This window comes from Cottoperca gobio, chromosome 15 (genome assembly GCF_900634415.1).
Source record: "Cottoperca gobio chromosome 15, fCotGob3.1, whole genome shotgun sequence".
NCBI lineage: Eukaryota > Metazoa > Chordata > Actinopteri > Perciformes > Bovichtidae > Cottoperca > Cottoperca gobio.
Genome location: NC_041369.1, coordinates 14,153,860 through 14,174,911, shown reverse-complemented (window position 1 = coordinate 14,174,911; position 21,052 = coordinate 14,153,860). Strand labels below are relative to the sequence as shown.

Here is a 21,052-nt window from a genome sequence, read left to right as displayed (position 1 = left end):
CTTTATCACCATGCATCCAAATAAACCGATAACCACTGAGAGTTTGTGGAGGACTCCAATGCAATGCCAGCATGCTTTTTGCGGCTGTTAGGCCGGCTAGTAAGATACGTGTTAGTATGCTCACTGAGCCGCTAGCAAGGCTCACCTAACTAGTCAAGAGGAATATGGAGCTAAAGGAGCTCAGTCTGCCTATTCATCAGCCTCAATATGTGGCTGTACAGACTGGGGTGGACCACTCCTATCATCTTTAAGATGTCCTCAGTCTCAGCCTGTCATTACCCCCTTTTGACTTTTACAGACTTACAAACACCCAAAAGCAGCCTTTAAATGCTGAATGACCTTGCACACTGTCTGTCTATTATCATGCTCGTGCAGAACCCTTTTCAACATGAAACTGAAGGAGACTCAAAATGTGTTTTTTTGCGTTAAGTAGATTGCTGGTCAATTAAATTGCTGTTGGAATCTGATAGCTGAGATGGCAGGCGGAGATGGGCTCTGAAAGCCTTTACAGTCTGTAAGAAGAGACACAATCAATGCGGAGTGGAGTAAGTCTGTGTATAATGGACATTAGTGGGCAGAGCTCTGGCACAGATCACATTAGAACCAGGAGTGCTGAAGTCTGCCAACTGCTCCAAACATCCATTAGTAGGCCAATCAAGCTGTGTTTGCTCAACACTTGTGTACTTGTTCACTTTGTCCCAAAGAAACTGAAGAGAAACTTCTATTACACACTGGAATTGCAGTTTTAAGTTCTCCTTATGTAAAAAAAAAAATGCAAAAGAAATCACAATGATTATATAAGTAGGAGCACCGGCACTGCACAGGGAAAGAGTTTTCATCCATTTCAGCACTGCCCTGCTGTTCTCCCCCTCTCTTTCTGAGGAGAAGGTAAAGTGGCCTCATATGTCACAAAGCGTCACTTCAGTGCTGTCAGGAGGTTGATGTATGACGACCGAAATGGCCAGTGCTGAAACAGCAGACCACACACACTTACACACAGATACACACAAACACAAGATTGATGGATGACACCAGTATTAGGTCCAGAATCGAGGCACTTTGCCCGGTAACAGATGAACAGTTTTAGGAGGCCGGTAGACCTGCAGCTGCAACAATCGGATGTTTTTATTGGTAGCAATCTTGTCGCTTTGAGAAAACCCATTCTGGATTGTTGAGTCAAGAGACATTTTTCTTCTTCCAGCTTAAATCAGATAAGAAATAATTTGTCAGAGTTGCGACTAACAAGGTCCCGCATCTTTACAAGTGAGAAAGCCATTGATTAAGCTGTTTGTTGATTTGCCTCTATTGGAAACCTGATTTGTGCCAGCAAGGGAAGCAAAACATGAATTATTGATTCCGGTTTAAAATCGTCCCATGCTGTTGTGGTTTAGCTGTCATTTCTTTAGTCTTTCAGATATGATATTGTCTATCCAAATGCTGCACTTTTTTCCATAAGCCCGGTCTAAAACAACTACCTCAGAAGAATTGAATCAGTGAGTTTTCCGGCATGTTGCAGCGGGGCACCTCTGAGCTAATAACATAAGCACAGATCTGTTGACACCCAGTTGTTTGGACATGTGTCTGATTTATAGATTACATTTCCTCCACCCTCTTGGCTAGCTTCTTCCCCTGTGATTGTTTTGCTCGACGGAGTGAAGCCAGCTCTAAGGATGCGTCTGCCAGATGACCCCTCGGCAGAATGCGTACCACACGGCGCCCCGCCCCTCCCTGCGTCAGCTGACTGGCTTGGGAAAACTGTGGTCAGCTTGTCTCGTGGAAGCGGAGAGGAGAGGGAGAGGTTGGGAAGTTTTAACCATGAGCGAGTGTTTACATCATGCGCCCAGTGTATATCTGCATACTGTACTCTCAATGGGGAAACTATGTGATTGATCCCTCCTATTTAATTGCTGACAGATGTCTCCCCCCTCATCGTCCATGCCTCCATCTCTTCCTTTCTCATACACACATGTTGGACAGTGATGTTCCCAGAATTCTTCCGGGAACTTCTGGGATGCCGTCCCAGCCATGGTAACACAACTCCCACCACCCTCTCGTCCGAGCCAGCTCTCAGCGGTCCCATCACAGATGCATTGCCAGGACTCAGCTGGCCTGGAAGCCGTCTTGCGCTTATGAAACATTTGGCAAATTTTAAACATAGTTTCAGTTTATGAAGTGACGCTGTCACTGGTTTCAGCTCAGCTTCAGTGAGATTTACACTGACATAACTGAATCATGGAGGTGTTGTCTGCCTTTGTGTCACGGCGTCTTTGTCTGCTCTGCATTATCCTTCAGAGAATTGGTTATGGAGGATTGTGTCCATCTGCTGAGTGAGATTTCTTGGAAACGAGAGACACAGTGCGGATAAAAAGATGAAGGACGGGGGTTTGTCTTGTAGCTGATCAGCAGAAAAGTGAAATCAAGTCGTGTGTGTGTGTGTGTGTGTGTGTGTGTGTGTGTGTGTGTGTGTGTGTGTGTGTGTGTGTGTGTGTGTGTGTAAATGTGCTAAACAATGAGTTCAGTGTGATTCTTTCACATGCACGCGTCCTCAAGCCTCCCTTGGCTTCCCTCTGTGATTGGACATTCAAAAGATGTATTGTCCCAAAAAGCCTTTGATATTCATATTACTATTATTAAAAGGGTGGATCAGCGTGAAGCTTGCTGTGTTTGGGGTCTTGGCGTTTTCTCCCCCCCCTCAGCCCAGACTGAGGGCAGACAGAAGTAGGTCAAAGTTTAGTGGAGCGTCCTGTCTGAGCAGGAGGATTGCAAAGGTGGAGGGGGGGGTTAATAAACAATTTCATAATGCCAGTGTAGCTTTTGTAGTTGACCGTCTGCCTTCTAGGGAAATGTTACAAGTCATCTGGACCAATAAGCATTTATTAATGTTGTATTTTAAACTAAAAGCATTCACATGCTATGTCTTATGTTTCCTTGTGAGATGATTCAGTCAATAGTTGTGTGCTTCAGTACCTGATACGCAGCTCGTTGTTATGAGCCCACCCTGCTACCCTTGTTGACCCTTCGCAGCGTAACGTACCTCTACAGATTAGGATGTCGAGGAGTGTAGAGGTCGGCTTAGAGCTGAGAAGAGAAGTGCTGGATGGGTGAGGGTCATGTGGTGGGAGCGAGGCCAAATCCAAAAGTAATGTATCATTAAGTGTGTTGAGACATGTTGTTACTGTAGCTCCACTTTTAGAACGTTACGGTATTATACAGTTATACTTATCCCATTGTCCCATTCTTTCTCATTGTGAGAGAGCTTTCAAAAATCAGACGTTATTGTTGATTTGAGGACAAAATAATGTGTCAGTAGACCAGGATGTGCTGGTGTGCGGAGGTGAAAACGTAGCTCCTGTCTGCTGTCAAAGATCAGACAGAAAGATTGAGGTGGAGCTGGAGCGCATTGGAGTAGCGGCGGCGGATGCAGAGCTGAACGGATGAAATGAGGCCAGTGTCATCCTGTCTCATTTACTATGCAGGGTTGGGAGGGGATTAGCCTCGCTTACATAACTCAGTCTCCCCACATCTCCCCCCTTAACTAGCCCATCTCCCCCTTTTCCCCATCCCACACACTCTCCCTCTCTCCTCTGAGATCACAAAGATTGGTGTTGGCCTATTTGTCATTCCAGTTTTATCTTTCTTTGTTTTCTTAGCTCATCTTCTCTTCGGGACCAAAGATTCTCAGAGACAAAAGACAGAAGGAAACTGAAAATGGGGATTTGGGGAGATGAGGAAGGGAGGGACACAAATCAGGAAGGGGCAAGGGGATGCAGGGAAGGAAACATGGAGTTGTTGGAGGAAATAGAAAGCAAAGCGAATGTGATAAAAGGTCTGCAGATAAAGCAAAAGAGGAAACAGGAGTAGAAAGGGGCGATGTGGCGAGGGTGAACGAGATAGTCTATTTATAGTTTATCCCTGCTGTTGGGTTAGACCGCCTGGCCCAGCGCAGCACAGCTCAGCATCCGTGTCAGTCCTCATGTCAGTCTCCATTAGCACGATATACACACACATTTACCCTGAGGTTGCCACAGAAACGTGTGTACGCTGACCTTTGCTACGGAGTAAAAGGAAATTACACACTGACAGATCTGACCGTGAATGTGTGTGTTGTGTAAGGCACTGAGGTGCTCGAGTTAACAGTCAAACAGTCTCTGGCAGAAATGTGCTGTGAAATTGTGTGCACACTGCAGAGAAAAGTGAAACACAGAGAGTACACACTAACTGATTTTACTTCTTAATCTGGGGAATTAATTAACCGTGCACCATCTCCTGTGTCGCTGAAGATATTTTCTGTTCTTAGATCACATTTGCATTTATGTGTTTCTTTGTCCTCTCATATACATACACGTGCACATGTAGGTGAATGCATGTGTTTCAGGGAGAGAAACGTGTTCCCTCAACTAAACTGAACTCTGGGCTTCCCTTCTGGCTGACTTTGATGGCATCAGTGCACTCGTTTATTGTACCTGCTGCAGGCAAATGCACAAATTCATCACATGATGTAATTGAGTCACAGGCTCCTGTTTTAAACTAAACTCAGGACATGTCCAGCGTTTCTGCAAATAACTTATTTTTTTGTTTATTCATGTTTTTTTATTAGGTATTTACAGTAGCAGTGCTGGCTCAGGGTCATTTTGGTTTCATTTTCACGATTGTTCGGTCCCAGATTTGACTCAACTACACAAAAACGGCTCTAATGTTCTTGCGTTAAGGCAATATCACGGACTCTAACCACTGGCCATTTATATTTATTTGTGTGTTTAGGGGCGAATAAGCGCTAAAACCAAATGGATTTTTATTTTTTGCATCAGCCCACTATGGGAAACATCGCATGGGAAGTTATTAACTGTGAGCTGAAGGCTGTGAGGACTGGCCAGCTACTGTACAATTTCCTGTATGATTCATGGAACAGTCTCTGGGTTGCACAGGACCTCGTTTGTTTCTGTTTCTGCACCCAGCTCACCCTGCTCCAATAACACAGTCACTCTGTCCGTTGCAGAGGACACGCATATACAGACACACATTCATGAGCACACATAGACGCAATCATTCACAACATGCACATGTGCAGGCGTGTGCAGAGAGACACACAATATATATGTTTTCACTCCGTTTGCAAGTACAATTTGAAGGTACTTGTACTGACTAAATTTATGCGACTTTATCCTTCTACTCAACTCCATTTAAGAAGAAAATATTAACAGATTAAGATTTTAATGAAGAAAACATATGATAAGCTTATAAAATACATTTCATTGGCTTCTTTTTGTCTTGTAACAACCCAGTATAAAAGACTGTATCTAAGTTGAGCCTCTTGTTTCAGATGTTATTGTTATTGTTGTGAGTTGTTAACAGCCCAATGAAGAGACATTTCCCTTCTAAACTTCTTAGATGGTTTCTTTTAAATTCAACGCCTTGAAGTAAACCTTTCTAATATATCCCAAAACAATTAAAATGACAGAAAAATCCCCCATAAAAGAAGGCACATTTGTGTATCAGCACCTCTTAAATGCAACATTAATGCAACACTAAAAAGAATACACTATTATAGTGTATAACAGGATATAATAAGTACTTTTACTTTTCATACTTGGAGTATGTTTAGCTGATAATACTGCTGTACATTTACTCAAGTAGGATTTTGAACGCAGTCCTTTAACTTGCAATAAAGTATTTTCACATTGGTGTACTGGTACTTTTTCTTAAGTAAAGTGTGCTTCTTCCACTACTGGTGTATGAACTGCACATCAGGGTGGTTTGCAAGTATTCTAGTGACAGAACAAACTACCCTGTGGTAGTCATGGGTGGTGAAACATGATAGATTTCACTTTTCTGCAGCAGGTGGGAAGCGTGACAGCAGCTCTCATGCTGTGTCTTATTTCGTCTTTCTCTGCATTTAGGTGCCATACACCGTTCCAGTGCAGCCAGATGCTGACAGGTGCTTGAGTGTGTCTCCATGAAATATGTGCAGCTCTCTCGTCTGGCAGGCCCCCTGCCCTGTGACAACTTCCCCACGCACACTACATTCCTATTCCTTTGTGCTGAGAAAAGGGGAATCTGTGCATAGAAATGTATTTGACATAATAGAAAAAAGCTAAAGACATGGAGACAGAGAATAATATGAGAGGAGTAAAAAGCGTGCAAATGAAAGGAGATGATTCACATCCTCCAGACAGACTAATTGTTACAACAACAGCCGCCGGTGGACAGAGCTGGAGACAGAAGTTGAAACGCTGAAAAGGCAAATAAAAACTTTGCTAGTTTTTTTTCTTCTCCCTCATTTGTTAATTTCTTCCTGCTCTCTATTTTTCATCCGTGCAGTCAGCTTTTGCTCCTCCTTCCCACGTCTCACCGTTTCCCCACAGAAGGCCCTCATTAGTCATCAGCTGTCTGTGAACATGCAACATCATCCTTTTTTTTCCTAGTAAGATTTAGAAGAGGTTGATTGTGTGCGGCTGTGGCCGAGCATCAGCTGCTGCTCTTAAGATCGGTTACAGTGATAGATTTGACCTGCTGCTGCTGCTGCTGTTGCTGCTGCTGCCGCCATTCCCCCCCCCCCCCCCCCCCCCCCGATCTCATGTCATGTCATCTAATCCACTGAGTAGGACGACTTAAGATCTGAAATCTTAGAAGAACATTATAGGGTAGAGAGAGGGGTCGAAAAAGAGAGAGTTAGAGGAGGAGTGTATCGATTAGCAATTTCATTTCACTTACTGTACATGATGAGGTCATTGTCCTCTGGCAGAGGTGGAGTGTAACAGATACTCAAATGCTGTACAGGAGTAAATACAGTTTAGAGGTATTTTGAGTATTTCTATTTCATGGTACTGTATGCTTTTACTCTTCTACCTTTCAGAAGCAAATACTGTACTTTTACTGAGATTGTACACTAAGAAAACATGATAGTTCATAAAATACAACACATTTCCTGTTTGGATTGTGACCTAATGCAGTGCCTCGTTGTCTCTTGTCACATTTCATATAGATGAGAGTGATTTCCCTTGTAAACTTGTTTACTGTTTGAGGCCCAAAGAGGTGAAATCATCCATTATTTCACAATAAAAGCAATGATTAGAGAAAATTAAAACAAATGAATACATATTTGTGCAGCAGAACCTTTTTCTTCTTTCCAACCCTCATTAATCACCTCAGATTTCGATAAACTAGCTCCACTTCGACCAGCTGCAACAGTAACATGCAGTTTACACACTGCAGCATCAGTATAAACAATATTATAATGTAAAAGTGTTCTGCAGAACAAATACTTTTACTGGTAATACTTGTGTACTTTAATATTGTTGTATAGATACTTAAACGTAGTACTTCTTCTACCACTGCTCTCAGTTCATGTTTTCTAGGCGTACACTGCTGGAGTAAGGTGAACGAGATTATTTAAGGACTGAATTAAAACAAAGCTTGAGGGCCCAGTTTTGTACAGAATGTATTCAAATAATTATTTATTATATTAATTGTTTTAACAACAGTGTTCCCCTGAGGTCTGAATTTCAAATCAGGTGTTATTAAGAAAAAGCCACCGCTACACTGCCAGACTTAGAAAGGCTGCCCTCTAGTGAACAGCACTGGATCTACAGCGAGCCTGACCTCCTTGATCAGAAGTGAAGTGCAGACTAAGAGGACTGGAGTTTAATTTATACAGCAGATAGATCTATCAAAGCAGCACGGGCAAATGCAGTTGCCATTGCTTTCTTTTTTCGTAACCTATAAGATGAATGACCCTCATTAATCATGGCCATTTGTCTTCAGTTGTAAGAGTAGAGGTCAGTGGTTAAACCTTGTTCTCTGTAACGTAGCCAACTCTCTGTCTCTATCTCTCTTTCCCTCACTCGCTCAGAGGATCAGAGGGAGAGTTGCATTTCGCCGCTGCTCTGCTTTTCATGGCTCTGATGTTGTCTGCCACCAAATCCCAGCTGAATAAAAGTCAGAAATTGAGGCAGCAAATCATGTTTTATGTATGTGTGCTTACACAATGAAAGCAGGCTGGAAAGTGGGCCAAGCATCACACAGGGCATATTATGGCAACAAAGCAGCTTTCCACTTTCTTGGAAAAAAAAGCGGCAGTCGGCAAAGTGCCGGGCGCAGAGTACAATGAGAGTGTTCGGTTAATGACAGCGAAAATGGAAAGAGATACATAGAAATTGCATTACCTGACTGCTCTATTCCTGGGAAGTGTTTTACTATTCCCATTGATTCTATTCTAGTGCTAAACTGTGCTGTTGACTTGCAAGCTCCATTATTAAATATATATGTCTGGGGATGAGCAATATGACAGTGTACTGTGATACTGAGATTCTATACAGAGGTATTAATCACTTAAATATCTCTGGTGGGATCAGGCTGGGGCTGCAACTTTACTAAGTTTTTTTTATTATCAGCTCATCTGTTTTGATGATTGATTAATGATGTGGTTCATAAAATTAATGAATATCTGTGGATTTTAGAGGGTTGGTCTGACAACACAAGACATCTGCAGATGTCACTTTGGACTGAAGTACATTTTTCATTGTTTTCAGACCTTTTTATGAACAAAAAGATAAAGAAAGTAATCAAGAAACAAGACAAATAACCGGCAGATTAGTCAAAAAAGAAAACAATGATTAGTTGCAGCAAAATGTGCTGTATAACATAATACAATATGTTAATATTATAAATGTAAAATGACATATACCGTGACATACAGATTCAGATATATGATATATCAGATATATGATTCAGTACGTATGTTTTGCATTTGTCATTCTTTCCTGAGCTGAACACTTTAATTCTGCAAGAGTCACCTTGGCACAGACTTAGCCACACCTTATGTGTGACGGCAGCTACTTTCTCCTTCACCCTCCTTTACTCCCCCCCCCCCCCCCATCAGTATCATTGAAACACAGTAGAGACCTGGAGTAACCCGTTAGAAGCATTGTGATTAACAGAGTGAAGCCGAGGCACACAGGCTGCATAACCTCAATACCACCCTCAGCGGAAGTTAATACTGCAGCATCCTGAATCATAGTGTCATTGTACTCACAAGTGTGGTCCCTGCGGTGAGGACATATGCTGCTATAGCGATGTAATCTAACCCCAGTGATCTAAAGGATTAATAATCTCTATCTAATCTGCACCCATGGGTTCACATCAGCCTATCAAACAGGGTGAGATGTGATCTTCTGATTAGAGATAGTGCATGGAAAGGAGGTTTGACATGTGCGTGCGTGTGTTCATGAATTCCAAGCCATGCAGAGAGCATCACAGGTCGTGTCTTTAGCCCTTAAAGTGGGTTTTTTGAAAATTAAAAGATGTAAAGCTGACCACAAGCCGGACTGGGTCAGATCTTTGCGTTCATGTGTGCATAGTGTATGTGCGTGTGTGCAAGCAGCGCAGCATTTCGGCCTGTAATTGCAAATGTCAGTCTTTCAGTCCATTATTTTGGTTCAGACAGAAATATCTCAACAACTATCGGATGGATTGCCATTACATTTTGTACACTCGTACATACATTTTGCCTTTCTCCACACAATGTTATAGTTCTTTATTTTTTACATTCATGGTTGCCAAAAAATATATGATGCCTTAACTTTTAAACCTAATGGTCGGCTGGGGATATATTCTTATATATTTACTTCTATCCGGGAATATCTTTTCCAATTTAGCGTTGATATAGTGAGCTCTGTGGAGCACCGTGCTCTGCATTAGGCCATGCTTGGCACATAAACATGACGACTGCACCAGACCGGGAATGCTGCTCCACTGGCTGTCGAAGATGTCAGTCCCCAAGTCACACTTCCAAATCCATGAAGGGTGTAGTGGGGGCCAGATTCAGGGAGTCATTTTTACCATATATAATGGCAATCAACCACTTCTGATCAAAGTCAAGGGTGAGAAACTGGTCAAATAAATGTACTTTTCCAGCAAGGCAACGTAACATCATCCGGCAAAATCATACAATCTCATATTCCTGGTAGATTAAACTGAACGCTGTATTTCCACTGTTAAAAATTGCAATCGGCGAAAGTTACCGCTGTGATAATTCGTTCACCCTGAATTGAATTTCATTGTCTCACTGGTAAACTTGTTTTAATGAAGCTCTGTTTTCGGTCTGAATCCCTGCTTAGTCCTCTACATCTCTCATATCTGTGAAGTTTACGCATACAAGAAAAAAAACCACCTTAAAAGGGAATGGGACATCTGAATAAACCCTAATCCTGTTATCTTACCAATTACACCCCCAACCCTCCCCTGTGTCCCCCGGGGAAGACCTTGACCATCTGTTCTCCTGCGGGCTCCCTGTTAGGACAGACTGATGTCTCAATCGCATGCTCAGCTGCAGATGATCGGGCTGTGTCACTGGTGTTCACAATAACAACTACAAGGCACATGACCATCAAATCAAGCCTCGGATGGCTGAAACACAATAATCATCTAATGGCAGAAAGCCCAGATTCTGATTGCCACTTTAATCAGTTGTACATTGGCTTAAAGCCGAACTGACCTCCAGATTTCATGGAGACCCATTCACAAATTTGTGAGATTTTCTGTTGACAGACCAGCACACAATTTCCTTTCACGTTTGCTCCGTATTGATGCTATTTGAGCTTCTTAAACACAGAGCTGTAAGGTTAATCAATAATCATGATTTTATTGATTTCATTTAAAAGGTTATGCATTAAGTCCTATTTTCCAAATTAAATGAGCATTTGTATCAATATAGCCGATGACGTTTGGTGATGAGTGCTGGAGAATAGGTCGAGCTTCTCTTTTCTGCTTTTGTTTGTATCGTGGTAGACTGGGAAACAATGCACTCCTCTGCACGTTTCTGTACATTTATAATCTGGGGTAATGCCATTATGCCATTCATGTGGAAGCCATATGATGTTTTCATCCATTGTTGTCAAAGTTTGACCTGGATAGCTGATTTTCTGTGCAGCCAAAGCACAACATCAAACTCCAATTGATGCCATTTGCTTTGTCCATATTCCTACAGTCCGTCTGTTTATGACAATAGCTGTGAAAGAGCCCAGTCAGCATCTGTTCGTGGTTCCTGAAAGCAGCTCTGAGGCTAAGGACTGACCCCTGCACCGGGACATGGGGGCCAAAATCAATAGTCGTATCGTATCACTTATCAGACTGTAACAAGCTGACTGATTACTTCAGCGACTGCTTCTCTAGAGAGCGGAGAGGTGGTGGGGAGGAAGCAAAGAGAAAGAAGGGGTGAGATCAGAAGATAAAAACAGAATAAATGAAAAAGTGTGAAATGGAATTTTTGTGAAAAGAAGACACAACCCTCCAGTGTGCAAATGGAAGAAAAAAGCTTATGTTTTCTGTTATTGGACACCAGGGGGCGTAATACTGATGAGATCAAACTTCACAAGATTATTTTTTTTACAAATACCTTGGAACTACACACAAGATAAAGAAAAGTAGTAATGTGGATACTATGAGCAGAAGAATTCATTGCTGATTTAAAATAAGATCAGAGATGTGTTTTCATTAACTCTTATGCAGCCCGTAGAACCAGGAAGCACTAATTCGAGATATTACATATTAACTTAAATCAATACATCACCAAGCTCTACTGCCATGTTAGCTCCTTTTCTCATCTCTCCTTTTCCGTGAAGTCATTAATGTTCCAGACTTTTTCATTTGAATTTTATCAGAGAGCACATTCAAAAACACAATCCCACATTCATACATGTTATGTTATATAGGTTATATAGGTATATGTAGGTTAGAGCCGGGGTGGGGAACCTTTTTCATGTCAAGGGCCATTTTGTTTTTACAACATCCTTCGAGGGCCATACTAATTATTGAACTCATAACCTCTGCACATTTTATTTAAGACACAAGCCATTCATTTCACCTTTCTTTCATGCTGTGCAAAAAAGCAACTTTTTTATCCAACTTTCTGTTTATCAGAAATCCTTTATTAGTCCCACAACGGGGAAATGTATCTTGTCACAACAAAAGAACATATGAAGTAAAAAGGCCGTACACTATAATTAAATATTATAAAAAATAATATAAGTACCAAGTGGTTGATAGAAAATAAAGTGAGTATTGCACATGGCAGTGATAACTGCACAGCAGTGGTGGAACAGTCTGTTCTTGGTGTGGTGGTCTACCTCTCTATCTGTCCATGTTTGTATGTTACGCTCTGGAGAGAGCTGCTTGTTGGGCCAATCTCCGCCAAAGAGCGTTAACTTTATACAAACGCACTCGTCCTTTCAGCTCGTGCAGTTTGACATGTTTCGTGTTTCACCGCAAGCGCGTCCGCACAAACTAGGCACACTGGCCTTTTACTTCCTCAAAGAAATAATCATTCGTCCATTTCTCCTGGAAAGTGCGACGTTCCGTATCCACCTTTCTCTTTGTTACACTCGCCACGCTGCGTTCGCTGATGTCAATGACTCGTTTAATATTGACGTTTTTTGACATGACGTGACCACGTGATGGCACGTTCTGCTTGTGTTGTGTTCAAGGACCCTGACCTTGGCCAGGAAAAATAGTCAATCGCCCAGTTTATTGCTGTCTAGAATTGTTTGTTTTTTTTCTAGTTTTTTTTTGTGTATGAATTACCTCGAGGGCCGGATCAAATGGTCTCACGGGCGTATACGGCCCGGAGGTTCCCCACCCCTGGGTTAGAGTATTAAAGAAATGTAGTATTTTTAAATGAGTATTTTCATGTTAGAGTAATAAGGTGTGTGGTATTTTTTGGTTGTATTTTTTGTTAACATGTGGGTGCTTGTTCAGGGACCAGTTTCAAGATAGACTTTAACTAAACTAATAGTCACTTAGAGAGTGACTTAACAGACATTTATTTAAATGATCATCTTTTATACTGAAAGAGGCTATACATTAATTGATATTTTCTAACAATAATTACAATGTGAAAGGATTTGCTTGAGAATTTTCACTCAAATCTGTTACTTCCCCTCTACATTACAGAGCTTTGTAGATAATTTCTTTCATTGTTTAGCTCTCCAACCCACAACTTTACTATTTTGGATTTGGTATTTAGTGGCTAAAGAGCCAGATATTTCCCTCAGCAGTTGGTAGAAACCAGAACAGAGCTAAAAGAGTAAATATTGGACCTACATTCAACAAATGAATGATAATGTTGCTCTGTAACTGTTGTATGTGTAAATAAAGTAAAGTTGGTCATATCCACTTAACAGGTGATGATATGTCAGTGCTGTGTTTCCCGCTACACCCAAGTGGCCAAATAAGTATTTCAGGTTTAATATAATGTAAATGCTGTGAAGATTAGTCATAATTGCGAGTCAACAGGTTTACATTAACACTTTGTGTTTTCCCTCAGAGAGGAGCGAGGTCCTGGGATGTTTGCTCTCTGTCATTTCCCTGTCTCCCCCGGACCGTCATACGGAGGACGCAGAGCGACACTCTGAGGTAAAGAACCACCCAAAAAAATAAAACACCCTCTGCAGACAAAACCCTTCTCTGACGACGTTGACCTTCAATATTTGCTGACTCATCCATCCTCTACTTCTCCTACGCCTTTTGTTCTTTCTCCCTTTCTCTCCCTCCCTTTCAGTGTTGTTCTTTTTCTCTCCTGTCTTTCAGGGGCACTGGGGACATTGATCAATGGTCTCACTTCTTGGTGTGGGCTCAGTTTGGAGTGACCTGCTGTGGTCACTTTGCCACACAGAAACACGCACACACACACACAGACATGCACACACATTTATGGAAATGCGGGTCTTGGCCACCGTCTTTGAAGTGTCCGGTTAGGGATTGGGTTTGGAGATGAATGGCAGTCGGAGTGTGTTACACATGGGGGGGAGAGGGTTTCAAGGAGGAGATGAGGAGTCAAGCGGTCAGAAATTTGAGGCTGAGCCTGTGTTGTTCCATACGGCAGCTGGATGACAGCAATACCTCTAAGAAGTCAGGGAAGGTGTAAGTTTGTTTACTGCTGCCACAAATCTAATTTTCTCTACACTCCCTCGTCCACAAAAAGCTGCTTTTAAACTCATTTGTGTCAATCTGCTTTGGATAGCTACAACAATATTTTTTGTTTTGTTTTGGGCCATAAGCAGTCACACAACACTGAGTCCTGATATTAGTTCCTTATCCTTTCAATCAGCTCAAGGCCTCATAGTAAAGGGCAGTGTTTGTGAGATATGTGGGGTGATAATACTGTGTGGTCCACACAGCAGCTGCTGTCTTCCTCTCTTCTTTCCACTATCTCCATTACAGATCTACTGTCTCCTCTGCTCTCCTTCTTTCCTCCAGTCCAGCTCAGCCTGTCCCAGCCCAGCTGTCCCCTTCCTTCATTAGTCGTCCCACAACAAACCCACCGCCTGCTTAGGCAAGGTCACTTTCAAAATACAAAGATCTCTGTGTAATTCCTACTTATTACTTTATTTACTTATTTACTTATTTATAACTTTACTGTTTTGGTTCATTCGAAGCGACAACCTCCGGGTCTGAAAAGTGAAGTCCAATGCAGAAGTGCCTTAAACCTGCATTCTCTCTAATAGCCAGCAGGGGGCGACTCCACTGTTAGAAAAAGGTAGACTGATTGTATAGAAGTCTATGAGAAAATGACCCTACTTCACACATGATTTATTATGAGTAAACATTGTCCTAGTGGGTTTATGGTCTCCATTGCTAGATTCAAGTCTTCATGATGTTCATTTTGTAAATTATGGTCACATTTAGGGTAATATTGATAACAAAGCAATGCATGCTTAAGTGCGTGGCTACATTGTTATTGACAAGTTGCTACCACGGTGTTGTCCGGTTTGGGAGTTGTCCGTGTTTTTGTTTTAGGACTTTAACAGTCTGTTTTAAGGTCATGAAAGTTAATTGTAACATTCAAGCTGCGTAAAGATTTCTTGTACAGTGTCGGGGTTGTATTTAGCTCCACGCTCCCTTGTGACTTCTGGTTCTACAAAACCCAAGATTGCATGGCCATAAACCAAGATGACGACGACCCAAATGTCAAAATTGAGGCTTCAAAACCGTAGTCCACAAACCAATAGGTGATGTCACAGTGACTATGTCCACTTCTAATATACAGTGTTTCCAGCAGCAACTGTTTTCAGAAGCTCTGATAAACTCTCCTACGCTGTACGCTACCTGCTCGGCACCAAACGTTAAAGTTAGCTCCCTACTAGCTGGTGAACATATAGACCAAGTTTTTGACACAAGTTTAAACTTCTCTTCCTACTTTATCTTTATCGTCACCTTCAGCCTCCTGCTCTGTGCTGATTTACATGATAGTTTAACATGTTGGACTGAACGGGTGCACACAGTTGATCATAAGAACTTATTATTGCCTGTTTGGAGGCTGAAATAGAGACGAGACGCTTGCTGAGTCACACACACTCACACACACTCACACTCACACACACACTCACACACACACTCACACACACACACACACACACACACACACACACACACACACACACACACACTGTCTCTCTCACAGAAAAGACTAAAAAGCTTTCTGGTGTTGTATTTTGGGAATATAGAGGTGGGCTGTGTTAATGGCAGTAAAGTGCCAAGTCAGTGAAGAGAAGTGAACTTTCTTCTCACTTGTTACCCTGGGACCCAGAGGGAGGTACAGGGCATTTCCAGTACAGAGAGAGAGAGAACACACACACACACACACACACACACACACACACACACACACACACACACACACACACACACACACACACACACACACACACACACACACACTTCTCCTCCAGCATTACTCAGTCCTCCTACTGGTTTTCCATGGAAGCACACAAGAGTGGTTAGTGTTGTGTCCCACCCAGCAGAACAGTGTGTTTGATTTGAAAGTAACTTAGTGCTTAAACAATGTAAATGCCAACCGGCTGATTTATAGTAGATGTGTTTACCATGTTAACTATCCTAGTTTAATTTGTTAGCATTCAAACATTTGCTGTTCAGTCTTTTTGACCTTATGGTGGCGCTAGAGGAAAATATCATCAAAGTTATTCAATTTCATCCGGAATCAATAATATGATAGTTTTTGGAGAAATTTAATTCAAATCTCAACCTCATTGTGGCGCTTGACAAAAAAATCAGAATTCACCAAATTAGGACTTTTCCTCTGCAGAAGGAGAGTCAAAGTGATGGACTGACCAATAGTCCGACATTGCTATAAGTATGTCTAAAAATGCCACAAAAAGAAGATGTTTAAGCTTCTAAAATGCTTCTTTCACTTCTTTGTTTTCTATAATTGTGGACAGTTTCTCAGGCAAAACAAGACATTTAAAGACATTACGTTTGGCTCTTGGACACTTACTGGTAATTGTTTCCCTGCCAGGTTTTAAGATGAATCTCAGAGGTCACAAATCATCTTGTGACCTCTGAAATAACTAAATATGTTATACAAAAATGTATATTGTATTTCTTTTGTCTAGTTTTCGCTAGTACTAGAAACTTTTACCTCCTCAAGCTGCAAAGTTGTTTTTAAGAGAAACATCCTGAGAAGGAAAAATCTGAGGCGATAATGATGAAAGGTCACAATCCAAAAAGGTAGAATGATTAATTGATAATGAAAATAATCTCTATTTGCAGCCTCAATATAGCCACAAAATGCCTATCTCACTGCACACACACTTTTTGTAACATTTCTTTACATTCAAAACCTTTTCAATCCCTTTCCACTCATTCACTCCCTGCTTTTTCTTGCCTGCCGATTAATACACTGCACAACAGAGCATGTGGCGTGTACAGGAACAAAGATGAACAGAAACATGTTATGTAATTTACCCCATCGGAGTATTGACCCCCTCCCTCTGTAGCGGCTGCAGCTCTTGATGTAGTCGATGTTGTTTGATAACTGCACTGTTATTTAGCCGAAGGGAAGATGCTGAACAATGGGGTGAGTCGGTGTTCCCCTGAATGCCTGTGGGCCAGTCAGCTCCCCCCCCCCCCCCCCCCACACACACACACACACACACACACACACACACACACACACACACACACACACACACACACACACAGCACAGAAATAGTGGGTAACATTTCTGGAAAATGTTCAATCTGACGCAGGATTGTGTTGATGCAGAGTGTGTGAAAGAGAAGGGGATGGATGAAGCTCAGGCTAAAAAGAGAAGGGGGAGGAGAGCAGTGTGTGTGTGTTAAAAGAGGGGAACTAGAGGCAGGGGGGCTGGCAGACAAAAGTGAGAGAGGGGAGGGAGGAATGAGGAGGAGGAGGAGGAGGATGGGGGGGGAGGCGGTGCTAAGGCAGACAGTAGGGAAGGAAAGCTGAGAAGAGGAACAGTGGAGTGAAGTGAGAAGAGAGAGGAGGAGAGGACAGGACAGGAAAATAAGGGGGCTTCCATTTGAAAGTCCTCGTGTGGGGATATGAAGTCCTGGCGCGCTGCAGAGGCATCGGCAGGAAGCTGGAGTGTTGTAAAGAAGAGGTAGACGACGTGGGAAAAGAAGGAGAGAAGGGGAGAATCTGACCCAACAGAGACGGGAGTGATTTTTACTTTTCTTTTCAAGAGAGACGGAGACAAGTGGAGGCAGCGATGCAGGGCTCTCACTGGGGTGAGTGTAGAGTGAGAAAGAGAGTGTGCATGTGTCTGCATAAGTGTGTGTGCCTTAAATGCTCCAAACTCAGGCTCCCTTTACTCTGCCCTTTATCCCAGTTTGGCTTCGTTTACATGGAGACACATTTGCCTGAGGAAACGTTGTATTCATGAGCACGTTCAGCCAGTGTGAAGCCACTTATCAGGGTGTCAATTGCGAAAATGCCAATAATGGAAGGTGCGTAACGGAAAGAGTTTGAGACAAAAGTTGCTTGGCAGGCCCATTCCCGCACGAACACCTACTTTAACAGGATTGGAAACTAGTTTAGGAATGTCAGAGAAGGCCAAAAAAAAAGTTTGTGATGTCTTCGAAAATCTGGATAAACTGCGATCTAACTGGTCAAATAATGATCCTGGAAAACTTGGTTTCCTGTCATTTTGCCAGAGATTAAAGGCAGCTGGATGATTCAGAGTCAGCTGATTGGCGTTACCTTAGTTAGTTAGTTTTCTAAAGTTGTTACAACTGTAGCTGCTCTAAATGACCCAGGAGACTTTCGGCCTGCTGGGACAAGCTGGGACAAACAGATTTGCTGGGATCTGTTGAGGTGGGATGATGAGTTTTTGGGGGTGTGTGTGCCCAGGTTTTATAATCCTGACCCTTGGTAATCTCCCCATTACAGACGGGTATTGATTTGAAACTTTAGCCTTTCGAAAAGCTGTCCCACCCTCTGGACAGTTGGCCTGGAGGAGCTAAGAAGAAAGAGGAGGAGGATGGTGTTATTCAATCTGTCTGCACACACACTCACATTCAAGATAAAAAAGAGCATGAGGCAGCAGATACATTTTTACCAGAGCAGACAATTAGGCTGCATCTCAGGAGTGTGACCCGTACAAAACATGTTTTTATCCAGAAGGCTCAAAGGGAATCTTTGTTTCTTTTGATGACAAAGCACTTTGGGAGACACAGGCTGCAGTTGTTTCTCTTTTGTCTTCCCTACGCGTGTAATTACAAGACTACTCGTGTGCCCTGGGCCACATATTGTAGTTTCTCATCAAGTTTGTTATGGGCCCAAGAGTGTCGTGTCAGCCGATATGTTTATAGTCAGGGCGGTTAGAGGGCCGTCCATTCACTCAACTCTTCGTAGTATCTGTTTGACCGTGTCATGTTGAGGTTTCATTTGAGAGAAGACTGTAATTACATAGACTCGATTTTGGCAGAGTTATAAGGAGTGACGTTTCACTCTATAAACATAGCGGGCTGCAAACGGGCAGGTGTCGAGATGTAATCGCTGACGTAAAGTTTAATTTGAGGGGAGTAAGAGTGGGGGACAGAGAGACAGGGAAGATGGGTTACCTCATCTGCTCTGAAAAAAACAAATGAGGTCACGTGTTGCCGGTTACATACGTAACGCTTTCCAGCCGTGTTGACTCATGCTTCCTGTGTGTAAGTGTGTATGGTGTGTATTTGTACAGCATTTAAAGGTAGTAAAGTATCTCAAAATATAAGGGAGTGAGATATCTTTCTCCTTTGATCTTCCCTCCCTTTTTTCCCTCATTCCTTAGGGTCCGATAGTCAGGTCCAAGTTGGTAAAATGCTCAGATTGTTTAGGCTTGGCCAACAAATCGCATCTCTCATTACCTCCGCCAAGGAGGTTATATTTTCGGTTCTGTTAGTTTGTCTGTCAGCAGGATTACTACTGACCTGATTTTCATGAAAATTTGTGGAAGGGTGTAGCATGGGCTAAGGAAGAACCTACTACATTTGCAGCGGATCTGAATCACAGGACGGATACACAAATACATTTTCACTTTCGATAACATTGCGAGGTAGGGCATTTGGCCTTGGTGGAGGTCTGCGCTCTCTCTATCCTCGGCTCCGTTATTTTCCAGTGATCCCGTCATGCTAAATGTCATGCCAGGTAATTATGTAAAGCCTCGAGTTGAGAAGAACGGTGGAACACTGAAGGATGTAGACTGAGAGAAAGAGAGACAGAAACACAGGAAGACCGAGAGACAGCGAGAGATTAGACGTCGGCCTGGCTTCTGTTCAGTTTGCTGAATGAGAGTTTTCCACGGCAGTCTGCCCCCCCCCCCCCCCCCCCCCCGATCTTTCTCCAGTTTACAGAGGCACGGACAGTGTGTCTGAATACGTCTGCACATGTGCTTCTTTGCCATGTCAGATATTTTCTCAGATGAGTGGAAGTGAGTTATACATCGAAGCTGGTACAGTTAAAGTGAGGCGTCGCTGCTTATGTAATAGCTGCTGTGAAACTCATTTGCCTGGCTGTATTTAGTAGCAATGGCAGCGTGTTTGTGTCAGTGTGTGTTGTTATATTCTGTGATTTCACACAAAGCTTTGACACCCTTGCCGAGCAGATATTGTGGCCTATTCCTCATCACTGAACCCTGGTAGTAAGTAAACCGCTCTCCTACAATCAAGACTCTCGTCACTGGCCCCCTCCTCCTCGCCTCCCTCGCATTCTGGGTCACATTGTAAGTCAAAGTGTTGTTGCCTTCAGTTTGAGATAACAGGCTCCTTCTCCCTGCTCTCTGCGCTCTTCTAAACTGAAACAATAGCCTTCCACTGTTCATACAGCCAAAGCAGCAGGGGGGAGGAAGGGAAGTTTAGGAGGGAAAACTTTACTCCTCTCTCCACATTTGGGACAATGAGAAGTCAGAACAGCCTGAGGACCTGGATTTTCCAAAATATACTCCAGTAAACATTATGCTAAAGACAAAATGACCTGCACTGATAAGAGATTAGAGCTGCCCCCAAGTAAGTCAAAGAGTGAAGGCTGACCTGGCCATTGATCCTGACGAGCAGTAGTCCTCTGGCCAGACTAATCTCTGTGTCTCTACCACCGGCATTTTTGGTATTTCCAGTGTCTGCGGGTCTGACCACTGACCGCCGCTGGATAACTGTCAGTAGCTGGAAAACCTCCTGGAAAATCTAACATTTGGAGGGGACCAGGAATGTCAGCCATCTTCCCTTTTTTTTTTTTTTTTTACATAATGTTACCTCAATTTCCTCCAACACCAGCTGACTGTAAACCAGCACGCTTCAGTCCTAGTGCTGTGTAGGACTGGGGATGGAAACTCTGACTGAAATGTGTCTATAGCATCCAGTATCAAAAACTGTCAAGTACTGAAAGCATCAAATGTCTCGTCGATTCATAATCTTATTTACTCAATATTTACTTCATACTTTTCCACGCAACTAGCGGAGACTCAAGGAAGTCACTGCTCCCGGCCAAGAAATAGTTCAGGCACATAACCCCCCATAAAATCACTTCTTGTCATTTTTACACTTGGGTTTTTTACAGGTTAAACTAATTAGATATGAAATGTTAATAAACAAACTTTAAAAGTTCTAGATGGATTTTTTTAACCTTTGGACAGAGACAGGCTAGCTGAGCTGTTCCCATTGTTTGGAGTCTTTATGCTAAGCTAAGCTAACTGGCTGCTGGCTGTAGCTTCATATTTATCATACAGAAGTGACATTGACATCAATCTTCTCATCTAATTCTCAG

General features: G+C 42.6%; 1 protein-coding gene across 2 annotated transcripts in view; it reads left to right on the top strand.

The window, feature by feature from the left end:
- The window catches only part of LOC115020072 (leucine zipper putative tumor suppressor 2 homolog), a 37,356-nt gene that overhangs the window by 4,133 nt on the left and 12,171 nt on the right, over positions 1 to 21,052 (top strand). The window contains exon 2 of one of the 2 annotated variants that reach the window (XM_029449951.1): positions 13,319 to 13,407. The gene's annotated coding sequence lies outside the window, so the exon portion shown is untranslated. Of the gene's footprint in view, positions 1 to 13,318; positions 13,408 to 17,251; positions 17,542 to 21,052 lie in introns of those variants that run through there. The other variant, XM_029449950.1, reaches the window with a different exon arrangement.